This window comes from Rhipicephalus sanguineus, unplaced genomic scaffold (assembly GCF_013339695.2).
Source record: "Rhipicephalus sanguineus isolate Rsan-2018 unplaced genomic scaffold, BIME_Rsan_1.4 Seq244, whole genome shotgun sequence".
Taxonomy (NCBI): Eukaryota; Metazoa; Arthropoda; class Arachnida; order Ixodida; family Ixodidae; genus Rhipicephalus; species Rhipicephalus sanguineus.
Genome location: NW_023614852.1, coordinates 62,018 through 76,485, shown reverse-complemented (window position 1 = coordinate 76,485; position 14,468 = coordinate 62,018). Strand labels below are relative to the sequence as shown.

Here is a 14,468-nt window from a genome sequence, read left to right as displayed (position 1 = left end):
CTTGATGAATTGACGGTGCTAAATTTGAACCAGTTACATGCAGGTTCTGACATGCCACTGGACAAATACCGGCATCAAGTTTTCATCATGAAAGATGGTCAGGGTGGGCCAAAATATCCGCTATTGTCCAAGCTAGTCAAGGCACTTCTATCACTTCCGTATGGCAATGGCGATGTTGAGCGTGGATTTAGTGAAAACTCAAGAGTCCTGCACGACAGGTCAAATCTTTCTCTCTCAAGCGTAAATGGCATACGTCACATAATGTCATATTCAAAGAGGTTTGACAGTGACCCGTGCTCATTTCCAGTCAATTCCGATGTCATCAAGGCTGTCAAGGGGGCATCAAGACGGTATGCGGAGCGCCTTGCAGCTGAAGAGCGACCATCAAAGCGTATGCGTATAGATGCAGAGCAAAGTTCACTGAATGTGGAACTTACCAATGACCAAGCCAAAAAGGAAGTGGCTGAGGCAGAACGGCTGATTAAAAATGCTGACTTGTTGATTCAGCGGGGCATGAAGTTGAAGAACTTCTCTGACATCGAGAGTGGGCGAGCAGTGCTTGCTCAAGCACGAAAAAAGATGGCCGAGTGTATGCCACACTTGCATGCGGAGAAAAAAGGGAAGAAAGCTTAGTGTGTTTCATGGAAGTGACATTCATGTATTGTGTACCTGCGTCTTTGTGCCAACCAGTTTTCATATATTTGTGATCCTAGGCTTTGTTTAAAGCTTGCGTTAGTTGCGCCGTCATTGAACTCATGCGCACACTGTATTTAATACTTCCTTTTATTGTATAATAAAAGCATTAAAACGCCACCTGACCTGTTTTTTTTTTTTTTTTTTCGTTTTCGCAACCTGCTACAAACTGAGGGCAGCTGCTACAAATCATCATTTTTCCTGCTACAAAACCTGATACAAAACACTTTTGGCCATTCCCATCACTGAACATGTTATTTGACCATGGTTTTATGCAGCAATCAGCGACAAAATCTGTGCAGTTTGAGCGCCGCAAAATGCAGGCGGCGAACAGCGCGCTGTAGGTGACTCGTGCGAAGTTGTTTCAACCATTACGTGCGACACCGCTGACGACACAGCAGGCTGCAAAATGTACTGAACGATTCTCGTTCGTCATAAGCGCAAGGCAAACGATCAAAACACGCGCATTACGCCGGACGATCTACGCACGAACGTAAACACGCGCGGTCACTGAGACGTATGTGCTCGGTGATGGCGGACGGAAGACAGGAACTGACGTCACTTCCAAGGGAAAAACGGCGCTAAAAAGACAGGTCAAGAAATGACACGAGACCACGGCGCTGTCCTTTCGCGCCGTGGTTTCGTGTCCTTTCTTGTCCAGTCTTTTTTTAGCGCTGTTTTTCACTCGTAATCATGAACCAACCAGCCCAAATGTGTACCTTACTACAGGTCACTTACGTTTACAGCCCTATCTAGCAAATCCACCTTCCTTCGCATCTACTCGCGATATTCGCTTTGCGGAAACTCCAGCCGCCGAGCCAAATAAGCCGAAGTGCGAGCGCCAATTGCGCTCACCTTGTTTCAGCTGGATTACCGAAGCTAGAGCGAGCTAGAAATTAGAATACCGATTCCGTAAACGTGAGAGGCCTAAAGCCCCTGACAGGCTGTATAGGTGGCGCCATCTAGCGGAGCCAAGATGAACCACGCAAGCACAAAATTGTTATTGCAGAGACATCGTGCATTCTACTTGCACTCCTAAGTGCCCTGCAGCGGCATAATTACGAATGGGTTGCCTTTTCAATCATTTTTATCCTTCAAAAACACTAGAGAAAATAAGCGTGTCCATGACTGTGGTTGCACAAAGCGCCACAAGATGCCGACACCATCGTCCAGTAATCCAGTATTCCTACACCCCTTTGCATATACCAGGATACTGCAAACGCTAAAAACTTCTCTTATGACTGTCGCAGTGGTAATTCAATATTACCTAAATTATAGTTTCAATGCAGTTATCATCACCATTTAGTAGTTTGCGCAAATGTAAAGATATACGTTCACGTACATAAGTAAACGTTTACAACGGGGAGCTAAAACTTTTCTAAAACATGCATCCCGGTAACATGGAAAACGCAATCCAGTATTCCAGTAACATGGTAACGTTAAGAAGTATACGCACAGCTAAAAGTCCCTTATCCTCATGGTTCCTTCACAAAACATCAAGCCATGCAAGTGAACTGCATCTTTGAAATTGAAGCACCGTCTTTCAGCTCATCACAAAATGACCCACTGTAAACGCCGCACTGAAACACTGGTCCTCTCAATGAATTTATGTTAATGCTGCCTTTGAGTGGCCAATAAGATGAACCTGCATGTGGGTTACAGTGCATCAGCACAAATGAGACTTGCGATACACAATAAATACGGTAATTAGCATTGAAAAACAACCACAGTGCCTTCCATTCACTGTTGGAAACCCACAACTCCTAATACACCACACCTAAGTTCAAAACAAATAATAGAACTTGATACTGACCATGATGAGAAGAATTGGAGCACCTTTCAGGGCTTACAGACATATTAAAGCCAGAACATGAAGTACTTAATCAGCAAAATTGAACACTTTTTATTCAGTGGCTTCCACTGCCACTAAATGAATGAACAAGAATGTGATGACAAACACAACAGAATAAGATGAGGCAGTCAACGGCCATGTCTGAAAGAGAAACACACACTTAGCCACTCTTGGGCACCAAGTCAGCATCACCTGATGGCTTGAGTCCGCGGATTGAGAGATCTAGACAACTTCTTCCACCTTCTTGAGATCGTATTTCAGTGCATCAAATTTCTTGCGAAGGTTATCGTCTTCAGGTTCAGAAGTCGGAATCCCAAATTCATCTCGGTCACAAATGTTGATATTTCATTGGCCAGCTGTAGTTTCCGGCAGTCACACTGTTCACAGCAAAGCGGCTCTACAGAAAAAAGATAGGGTCATATTATAGGCCCCCAATGCATTACTGCTCAAAAATCATGCACGACTGCAACTTCATCCTCGCTGGTGAAGGATTACTGATTTAGCAAACATACTACTATTATTGCACATACATTAGGCTTCTGTTAATTGAACTACACTTAATTCAAATGCTCTATTTGATCCTGACAGAAGGTGTGGCCAGCACTCATACATTTTCTCAAACTATTGTAATTTCAATCTAGAGTCGGCCTTCCTTGAATAATTGGAACTTGACTGGTCAGCACACATGCACCTGGATTCAATGGTAACCCCAACAACGAGAATTAGCACTTAAGAGACCCACTTTCCTTGCTGCCGAAAAGCTCTGTACGCTTGTATAAAAAACTCAATACATTGCCATCCTTACAATCTATCACAGTTTACATTATGCATGTCTCAAAACACTCCATTTCAATCACAAACAAGATGTTGATCCATGCCTACATTAACCACTTTGCCAGATTGTCCTGTTTCATAGACGTGTGTCTGGAGCAGTGAAACAAAAAAGGAAAAGTGACTGAAGTCTATAGCCAACAGCTTAGCACGTAAAGCAACTTAATTCTGAACAAGCTTCCATAACCAAACAATGAAAACGACATTGTCATTGCCAGGCTATGCAAAAACTTCTGACACCATCTTGTCAATAGTGGGCTGTTACTAACGCTGCGACACAACTTCAGTTTTGTATAATCAATCCATGCAGGCAATTTTCAGAATAACTTTCATGAAATCAAAAGTGCATACATTAAAATAGGGCAAATACTAATAATTCATGGCGTGATTTCATAAAAACCAACCAAGGACAAGCCAAGAAATTGTCATTTTTGGCAGAAAATAGTGCATATCAAATGTGCTTTATGTCCTAATACAGCCGAGACTTATGCTGTAGCCATAAGCGTGGCAGTTGGTGTCAGACACATGTGCTGCTTATTCTGAATTATTCGCCACAGGCTGATTGCATAATCTAAATAACAAAGCTTCTGGCCTATACAAACATGCTGGCGCTGGTATGGAGGGTCAGGTTATAATTAAAGGGACCCTTTCCCTACAGAGTTTCTTGACCAAGAACAATACAAAAATACAGATTTGTTTTATTTGCCCATTTTATTCTATGGTTTTGAAACAACGAAAAAAATTATCCAAAGGCACTTATTTATTCTCAACATACATACAAAATATATTTTTTTAAATGTGCAGACGACTGTCTTTACTGCACTGCACTACGGAAAGTGCCCTAGCCTCTCCACTCTTTGGTGCAGAAAATGCCTCTTTGAAATCAAAGAAATAAATTACACCATCTCCCGCTAAAGGGGACCATGAAGCGACGCGAAGCCGGAGCACTTGCACGATCGCGTTTCGTTGGCGTTCGTTAGGCATGCTACCGACCTCGTGTCGTGGAACGCGAAGAGGGACGCTACGCGCGTCGTATCTTCCATTTAGCCCGGCCGTTAATTCTCACAGGGCGAGCGGGGAACGCGTTCGACAGGCGGGCGAGAGGGGGGCAGCGTAGGAGAGAGGGAGAAGGGGAGGGACGCGCATGCGCTCGAGCTCATCGCGGCGTTGCGCAGGAGAGAATTTCGGCATGTCTAGCCCGCATTTCAGTGGAAGAGTGGAAAGGGGGAGGGAGAGGGAAAGTGGAGAGGGGAAGGGGAGAATGAGTGGAGAGGAGGTGTGTGGAGGGTATGCGCATGCGCAGTAAGGGTGGTCACGCCGCACACCACCACCACCACCACCACCACCACCACCGGATTGAGCTCCGCCTTAAGATACTTCGCATCTAAAAGAGCAAGGAAGCGAGTTTGTGAAAGAAACCTTGGATGCGCCGATGGGAGTTTGCTTACATCAAGGACATTCACTGCCGATGCATCGATACACGGCCGTCGTCCGAATACAATGATTTATAGAAACTATGCTGCCATGTGTAGTTGCTGCCACACTTGCAGAACTGGAATTCTTCACTTAACGAAGCTGTCCCGGCATGCACGCAACGCTCGCGCACAAAGGAGGACGCCATTTTCTAATTTGGTTACATGAATAAAGTCCTTTCTCGGCCAAAATGCATGCTTTGAGCGTGTTTTGAAATTTTTTACTGTGCTATCTGTTGAAGCCAAAGAGAACACAGCACAATGAATCAGGGTAGCTTAACTGCGGCGCCACTAAACCCTTGTTTCATGGTGGACGAGCCCAGCTCGTCTTCGGTAGGAGCGGTACAAACTGTGTGGACAAGCTCAGCTCGTCTTCGGTAGGGAAAGGGTTAAAAAGAAAAACCGACTTTTAGTGTATTTCCATTTCCAATTGTGAAATTACCATTTCACAATTCCAATAGGACCTCCTGCCAGAAGAATGCACTTAGTTAGCGAAAAACACACAAAAAGAAAAAGCCGGTGGCGACGCCACTTTGAAGTTCCCGCACCAACTTGCTGTGATGTTATAGATTTGGAAGGGTATACAGTGCCTATGCAGTTTGTAATCGGTAAAAATGAAGTACACTGTCCTGTTAGTGGGCCAGAGACTTAACACAACTTTCAGGAAATTTTCTTGAGCCAATGTTGCCAAAGTATGAAAAAAACACTTTGAAGTCTGTGACGTGATGCTGACATTCATGCCCAGAGACTCTGGCGATAAACTTAAGAATGAATCTGACCTTCATTTTCTCTTCCATTAATAGACCAGCAATGGTGAAATTAATGATAGTATAGTTTTCAAACAACAATTTAACAATTTATCAGTCTAAATTAGTTCACTGTTTTAAATAAGTGTCCCTTTAACTGAAAGATTGTGCTAACAGAAATGTACTGTATTAAATAAAGTAGTGCTCTGAAAAAATGGTTAGCTGCTACGTCCAGTAACATGAGAGCTACCTAGTAAAAAACTTGCACTGGTTTGCTGTAATGGTGCCACAAGAAACAAACGCACTTATAACGTTGGATGTGTGCTTCAGCCTAGCAGTCTGACAAGTGAAGCAAAAACTAACCAGCTCATCAGCCAGCATGAGCAGCCCACTCAGGTAGTCATCCAGATCCAAGTGGAAGCCCTTGTCTTGCTCTATGCACACTGCAAAGGCAAAAGGTGCAGTTAAAATATCACAAAATGAAGCCTGCAGTAGACTTTGTGCATGTCACCTGAGAATCACACAAAACATTTATAGTCGTACATGTCCGAATGATACAAGAACTCAGGTGTCACAGTAACTAATACTTTATCGTGAAATTTACATACACATGACATTTGCTCTGCAGTGTTTTGCAAATACTTTTAAGGCATATGCTTAATAATTCACCCCATGTGCAAAATTACTTGCGTACCATTGAATAATTAGACCAAAACTTTAACATTTGCGCATTGTTTGGAGCCCGTTAACTAAACACAGTGTAACCTGTCTTGAAAAGGGGCACAGGAAAACTGTAAGGTTTACTGATTCAAGGCTTTCTCCATATGACTCGCTCTCTGAAATGATGCAGGCAAATTCAATTTCTTATCTTGTTTACAATTTCTTTTCTTGCTTCGGATCGAACTTTGGAGAGAGATCGAACTCACCGCCTAGCAAGTCAGCCACCTGTTCACGTTGCACAAGACGCTCTTCCTCCAGGTAGATTGTGAGGGCTGCAAGGAAGCTCAGCCTCTGAGTCACAAACCTCCAGTGGTCATGGAACCTGCATTGCAAATACAATCAAGTGCTGAACTGACCTGCAGTGCTACCAGTCAAGTGCTAGACTAGGGCAAAGCACTACCACAAGAGTAGAAGCGAACACGTTTCTAGCAGCACTGACTTGCTGCCACACTTGCTGTCCCACAGTGCCAGTGTGAAACACTCCTGCGAAGTACCTTGCAGCCAGTGTAGACATGTACGTAGCTTTGTCTGTGTGACAGCCACACTCAGAGCTTTGGAAAATCTTGTAATACTTTGAGGTTCTCCTCATTATTAGGGCGAAAGCCTTTCATATAATGCGAACATGAACTTGAGTGAAAAGCCGGTGCGAGTGAAATGAAGCAAAAAAAAAAGAAAGAAACAGTTGCAGTGATCATGAGTTGTGCATTCACTTGGTCTTTGCGACATTGGCGTGACAAAAAGAAAAAAGAGAGAGACAGAAGCAACAGCATTTCTCTCAAGCGTGGCTCGATGTGCGAGCAGCATATTTACTTCATCTTTGCAGTGTTTGTATGAATAAAAAATTTTAAAAAGCACTGTTCGTGCGACATAAAGTGCACAGTAAAGTGCTTTCGCATTTGAATCATCTTAGGTTAATGCATAAGGGACCCTGTGAGCTTTTACTACCATGCTGTAATGAAATGTAGCACCTGTTGTGCCTGATTATCTACATAAATTCACAACTGTTACGTAGCCCAGTACTAACAGCATTTTGACCCATACCGTATTTGCCGATTATAAGTTGACGTTCTTTTCATAAAATGACCTCCAAAGTTCGGGGTCGACGTATAATCTGAGTCTACCTTACGTGGAATCATGAAGTCGCTTATCTGTGGGGTCCGCGAAAGGTCGTCGTCCTCGGATTTCTGCTATTCGACGCATCGATAACATCAGCTGCAGAGGCAGCGGAGTCGCGGCAGCAGCTATCTCCCAACCAACCACGCCACTTCCGGAGCCGGACATTTTTGCGATCTGCCACGATAATCGCGAAACTATAGCGAAACCATGCGAGGCGAAACTACGAGCACGTTTAAAAATCACCACCGCGTGGCATTAATGCGAACTGCTTGGGAAACACGGTCTCAAAAGCAGCATTTCAAACCTTGATACAGGGCGAACGATGCTTTACGAATAAAGAGGAATTTATCTTGCAATGTACCCGCAGTCTTGTCTTCACACAATAGAAATGATTCGTTGACAAACCATCGGCGTTCCAGAGAAAAGCTGGCAGCGCCGTGTGGGCTGGCAACACTTTGCGGGGAACTAAACCACGTGACCAGTCACATGCGCCCACAAGCGTCTTCGTGTCTTTTTGCGCTCACGCCTGTTCACCATTTTTGCATTTCGCTTCGCTTGCGAGCAGTGGTGTGCGTGATTTGCGATGCTGCCAAATGGACGGCAAGATGCCACCGCTACGCCGAGTCGAAAGCAACGTTGAAGCAGGGCGCAAGTTTGATGAGTCGGAAAAGTGCGTGAGGGAACGGAGAAAACAAAGGACCAAGATCTTCGCGTGCGCTGCTACACGCCCTTCCTTTCACGGACCGAAGTCTGGACGATACCCTGCCGTTGAGGAGGCGGTTCGAGATTGGGTTCACGACTAGAGAAGCAAGAGCCTGAGTGTTTGCTACGTGATATTGAAGCAAAAGCACGCACTGCCGCGAAGGATATGTGCATCCCGCAAACCGAGTTCAAAGTATATCCAAGAAATGGGTCAACGATGCCTGGTATGGACTGCCAACCGACATGGTCCGTGCGGCGTTTTCCACGTGTGGAATCTCAGTACCACCGGCACCCGTTCCGACAGCGAGCAGCAGCAGTGGCTCACACAATGGCAATGACCGTGACTGCGTCCTTCTCTCAAACAACGACGATTCGTAAGCAATGTTCCACGGGCAAATAAATGTGTCTTGCATCACTCCATGAGGCTGTGTTCCGAACACAGCATGAGGCTGTGTTCGGAGTCAACTTTTTTTCCCCCTAGAAAGGGTTGGAAGTTGGACTTATAATCGGCAATATACGGTAACTAATCCTGTGCATATAAACAGACAGAGGCTCACTGATAGAAAAATGTGTGTAACATCCATTCTTTTCAGTATTTTTATTTATTATTTATTTTTTACATACTGTAAATATGAAGTCAACGTAGGTGGATAAAATACATTAGGTCACAAGAAGTAAAACTACGCTACTTTTCCAACTTCAAGGTGTTTGTATGACAGAATGGAATGAAAGCCAGTACTGACCTGTAGTACTGCCCCTCAGGCACTTTGGACTTGAGCACCTGGTACTGATCCCTGATAGTGGCAAACTGTGCCTTGCTCTTCTCACAAACCTCGGGAACTGTGGACAGTTGAAGGGACACATGCAACGCTCACGCACAGTGTTAGACAATGCAAAGTTAACAGTGGTATGGAGGGGATGGCACTTTCAGGTGCAACAGCCTTGTTTCAGTAAAATGTAGATGTTTTGAAGAGAAAATTGAGTTGCCTGCTGAATGAGTCACTCGTAAAATTCTTTGACACCGAGGATTCTACATGTCGCTATTGCCATCATAATGAAAAACTATATTTTCAAATCTATGCACGAACTAAATTTGCCAAAGTATCAATGCAGGTGATAACACAGTCATTAAAGGGACACTAAAGGCAAATATTAAGTCGATGTTGATTGTTGAAATAGCGTTAAAGAAACCTCGTAATGCTTGTTTTGTGCCAAGGAAATGCTCATTTTGAAAGAAAATCACATTTTAGTGGTCCACACGGCGTTAGAGCACTTCAAATCACCTGCCTGAACGGGCCTTCTGACGTAGCAGTTGCCGTGCCCAACGTTGCCCGCCTTTACTGCCTGGCCGCTGACGTTACGGTTTCTTGCGCAACAGCAGCCATCAACCTAGCCAAAACGCAGCCATGGGCCACTTCAAAAGTGTACAGTTCACTGTAACGGAGCTTAATTTGGCCAGCAGCATAAGTAGAGTTAACACTGTAGTATCAACAGTGCGAAATAGCGAGAGCCAAGCACACGTAGCAGTATATGGTACCGAAACTACCACTGAGACGCGACTACGTGAGCAAAGCGCAGCTCGGCGAAAACGGAACTTTTGAACCACCCGTGCCGTTCCCCATGGTAATGCCAAGAGGTTCTTTTATCATAAACCAAGCCGAAACGAACAAGCAGCATTTTATTACGTGATGCCACAGAAGGTTCTTCTTTTATTGAAACTAGTTTGATTACTAGTGGTTAATTGTACTCGGGACTCTTGACGTCATCGGGATAATTTCCAAAATGTCCCACTCATGGCGCATATCGTGTCGTAGATTTACCTTAATTTCTCGATTAGTAGAGCACTGCTGTTGATAATGTTGACGTTTTCGATGTTCTCACACATTGACCTTTCACTCTGACATAAATTATGCGCCTTGTCCCTTAAAGCTTGCCTTAACGTTGTGAAAACACTGAGCTTTATGCAACCTTGTCATTTGCTATCCTGGTCTAAATGTGAAGAGTCATCTTGGCAAAAAAAGTTCTGGCGTTTTGCATGCCAAAGCCCCTGATATGACCATGAAATCACCATATTTGGGGACTCTGTGATTAATCTTAAACACCTGAAGTTCTTTAGCCTCTTCAGGTGTGAATTATGATGTACTGTCTCTAAAGTGTCACATTTACATAACTTGTTCCAAGGCACTCAATATTCTTCTGCAACAAGGAGAAGGTGATAATGTGTGGATTTGTGCATGTTTCCATATTTATAATCAGGGTGTAATTGAAACACTATCTATTCTGAATGAAGGATGACTTTTAAGGGCTCTTTTTTTTATTGTCTGTTAGTTGTCATTAATATTGTATCTATCCTGAAGTCGGTCATGTTCTACTTCTGTATAGAGAGAATCATATATGAGGCTTGAAGTACATGTACAATTTGTCATTGGTTATATTCATTTCGAGCAAATGAAAATTATGATTCGATGACATTCTCAGAAAACGACATGTCAAACGACTCTTCGAATGTGGTAGTGCCTTCAGCAAAAGTAATCAACTGCAGCAATGTGCAGCATGAAGTTAGATGGAGACACACTGAATATGCAGGAGGTTCAGTTCAACCAAAGTCTTGCTCCTTCATGGCCCCTAGCTGGCTGTAACTGTTAAAAACAACTATAATTTACAAATGGTGCCACAGTGCCTGAAGGGGTTATTGTGCACGAAAATCTAAGTACATGGGAACGCATGATGAGCACACCACACAAAAGCCTTATCTGGAAAGCTGCAGATTTCCAAGTCAGTGCAGTTTGTATGGTCTTTGTTTAAGCTGGCATTAAGCTGAAGTATTTAGAAATGACAGACTCACTGGTATTAATGCCAGCCTGCTGGTGGATGGCCTGCAGCAGGGTGAGAATGCCACGAGCTGTCTGCTCTAGGTCCCGCACTGCCAGGCGAATTTCCTGTAATGATGATTCCACCTTATCAACACAAACCGCTTCAACGATACACGGTTAGAGGTACAGACAAACATGTCGCCAGCCATTGTGCTAAGGGCGGCTACATGGGTATTTCATTATTAAACTTCGTGGTAGCGCGTCAATGGACATGCACACATGGGAAAGAGTGGTACAAATACAGCTGTAAAATGGAAATAAACCTATTGTTGCAAATTCGCACTGTGCATTGTCTTATGTTTATTTTGCATGTGTCCACGTCCTTTGGCACACTGCCGCGAAGTCATTTGATAGTTAATAACTTTTCTGGCGTAAGCATTGGCACTAACATATACGACTACCAGAGCACTGAGGAGTCAAGGAAAGTGCATGGTTGTTACCATTGTTTAGATATGCTGCCAATCTTGACAGGTATTATTGCAGGAAGGCAGATCAAAAAAGGAGAGAGTACAGATACACGACACTTAAGACAAGCAGTTTAGGCTTGAATGTGAGTCTAGTGAATACAAAAGTAATTACGTTTATTGGGAAAAAGGGTAGAACACACTTACAGACACTGACAGAATACTTCAGTAAAGCGACTGCCTTTATAATTCCACTGGGAGGTTCCTGTCAATCCTATCCATACTGAAGAGCTTGGTAAATATGAAAAATGAGTATGTTCCCATAAGCACTACTGTAGTGGCAAGTTCGAATATCTTCGTTAAAAAAACAAAAAGGTGGCGATGGACAAAGCAGGTTTGCACCAACACCATAGTAATTACACACAACACTTCCTATGTGTGCGGTTCGGATGTTGTGCTGCGTTTTTTTTTTTTTTTTTTTTTTAGACCGTGCATGCACGTCCTACGTTCTATGATGAACACTTGCTAACAAACTCAGCTTTCTGCGGTTCAATAGGCGTAAAGGCACGCGCGACAGTAACGATGTGTAAAATTTACACATATCTGGGCAGTGCTTGTCGTTTTATCAATTTCTTTCCGAGCGGCAGTGGCGTTGCTAAAGCAATTGAATAATTTAGCGACTTTCAAACCTGCGGGGCATAGAAGTACAATCTCACATTGGAACGCAACCTCAATCGCTAGCAAACATATCAGCTTGTTGGTGCTCAGCTAAAGCTATGAGCTGAGACAGGCGTATGCAGCGAGTTTTAGCCAACCACCGCTGCTTCACTGATCGCTTACTAGATGCGATGATGACGATTCGAACGTTTAGAAACGCCGGGGTAACGTTCGCGAAGCCGCACATGTAATTATACGACAGGATATATTCTAAATACAGTGCTACTGCACTCCCTAAGAGATGAGAAAATAAACTGTTACGTCTAAATTACCCTTACAATATCATATCAACAAACGTCAGGAAGACGAAAACGCGAGGTGCGTTTTGACAGGGCCGGTTGAGAAAGAACTACTCGCCTCGCGAATGTCTTGCTCGCCGTCCAAATGCTCTTGAAATGACAGGAACACATCGCTCACGGAGTGGGACATTTTGAACTAATACCCTACGGTGGAGAATAGGAAGACAATAAACCTTAGGCAAAATGTATAAAAGCTCGGCCGCAGAACGAAACACAAACGGCACGCGCTTCAGAATGGACTAAATAAGAACGCGCACGCGCAGTCGTTTGCACAGCGTTGCCACATGCCAACTATATGCCACATGCCACGCATACAAAAAAGGTTTTGTTTTTGAGGTAAATCACCTATTACGGTTTATTGCTGACACATGCATTTTATAAAACGTAAATCAACCCTCATAATACAATAATGTAGGCTTTCAGCTTTTAGGTGCTATGTGTTCATACAGCGAATTGCTTTATCAGCACCGAAACCGAAAGCTTAGGTGGCTTAGGTGCGAGTTGCTCCGTGAGCGCGTCGCTTGAATGGTCTCGTCACGAAAGAAAGTTGGCGTGCAAACAAGGACAGAGGAAAAGAGAACGAGGCAACACAAACGCCGACTGTCAAATGAAAGGGCGCCCAGTGGCAGAAAGAAGGCAGGCACAAAACTTGTCTGCGCATGCTCAGGTATTGATGGCTGGCTCACGCATGCGCTTCCACTACTATTGCTATGCCCGAATTACTCAGCCATTAGATGGGTTTCTTCGTCCCTGTGACTGTACAAAACGGCACTTATTCGAATTTTGGCGTGCACTTACAATCTCAACAACGCCAGAATGATTAGATGGTGATCCTCCAGTTAATGATTATCACGGTGGCCTGTCTGCCCTACGTAGAAAGGGCCGCAGCTAAAAGGAACTTCATAAACCACACCACTGCGGCAGTCCGTAAATTATTGGTGTTTTACAACGCAAAAGTCTATCCGAGCTCTTTTTACCCGTGACCTGCTGGTGTCGATTGATCATTTGATGAGTGACCGAGTCCCGTATTTGCCTATGGCTAACTAATTCTGGGAAGAAACAACTGTTCGAACGAGAACAACCATAGTATTGTGGAGCGTTAAGAGGTTCCGCCCTCGGTCAAAATGCATGCAGTAGGAAAAGTTGCGTCATTAGATGTTTCAGGTATGCTCTACATCTCGTGAAATTACGAAGGAGGCGGAGTTACTGCCATATGCTGCCGTAAATGAGATATTAATCAACGCTGCATCGTGGACTGCAAGCCAAGCTTTTAAGTTTTGTTGGGTGTTTTGTATCTCTTTACATCCTTTGACATTATTTAGAAGTAATGAGCCCTGCACAATTTAAGCTTCTGAGCTCTTCAAGCTGACCTGATATGACCGGCACTTTTCTTTCTACAAATATATTGTATATCTGCAGCTCCTATGAAAAGGTGAACACCACAAATTTCCACGTCCCCAACCTGGATGGATGGACGGATGCGATGAGCGTCCCCTTTATAACGGGGCGGTGACCTGGGCGCCACAAAGATGGAAAAAACTTTTTCTTCATTATTATCATCTTTTAATTCGGCCTAATACCTTCTACTCCAATTCAGTGGTTCTTGCTCTAGAAAAAAAAAAAAAAAGACCCTAAATTCACAGCCCAACTTGGTGCGCCTTCGGCAGAGTAACCTGAGTTTTCCCACTATTTATTTTCGTAAAACTCAAATAATTTCTCGCAACACTCGGCCTGAACTCTTTTTAGTTTTTTACTTGCATATAGACGTCAGTCTACTCTCTGCTCCCAAGCTGTCAACATGTGCAGCCCTCTCCTCGGCTAAACAGAGCTCCCAGCACGACATAACACAGGTACAGACGCCCACTTTTTTAACCAGAACGCGCGAGCGTCGACCGGCGAGTTTATAAGCGCCGCACAACGGACCGCAGCGACGAAATGAACGAGAATACGCGCATGCGCGCCATGAGCAATCCTGGGCAGCTGTCGTCTGCTAGGCTTTTACGAGAACCGGACACCACGCCCGCTTTACTCTCTTTTCTTCTG

At 44.1% G+C, this 14,468-nt stretch overlaps 1 pseudogene; it reads right to left on the bottom strand.

The window, feature by feature from the left end:
• Positions 1-2,598: 2,598 nt before the first annotated feature.
• On the bottom strand, positions 2,599-12,672 carry LOC119376839 (translin-like; annotated as a pseudogene).
• Between the last annotated feature and the right edge of the window lie 1,796 nt (positions 12,673-14,468).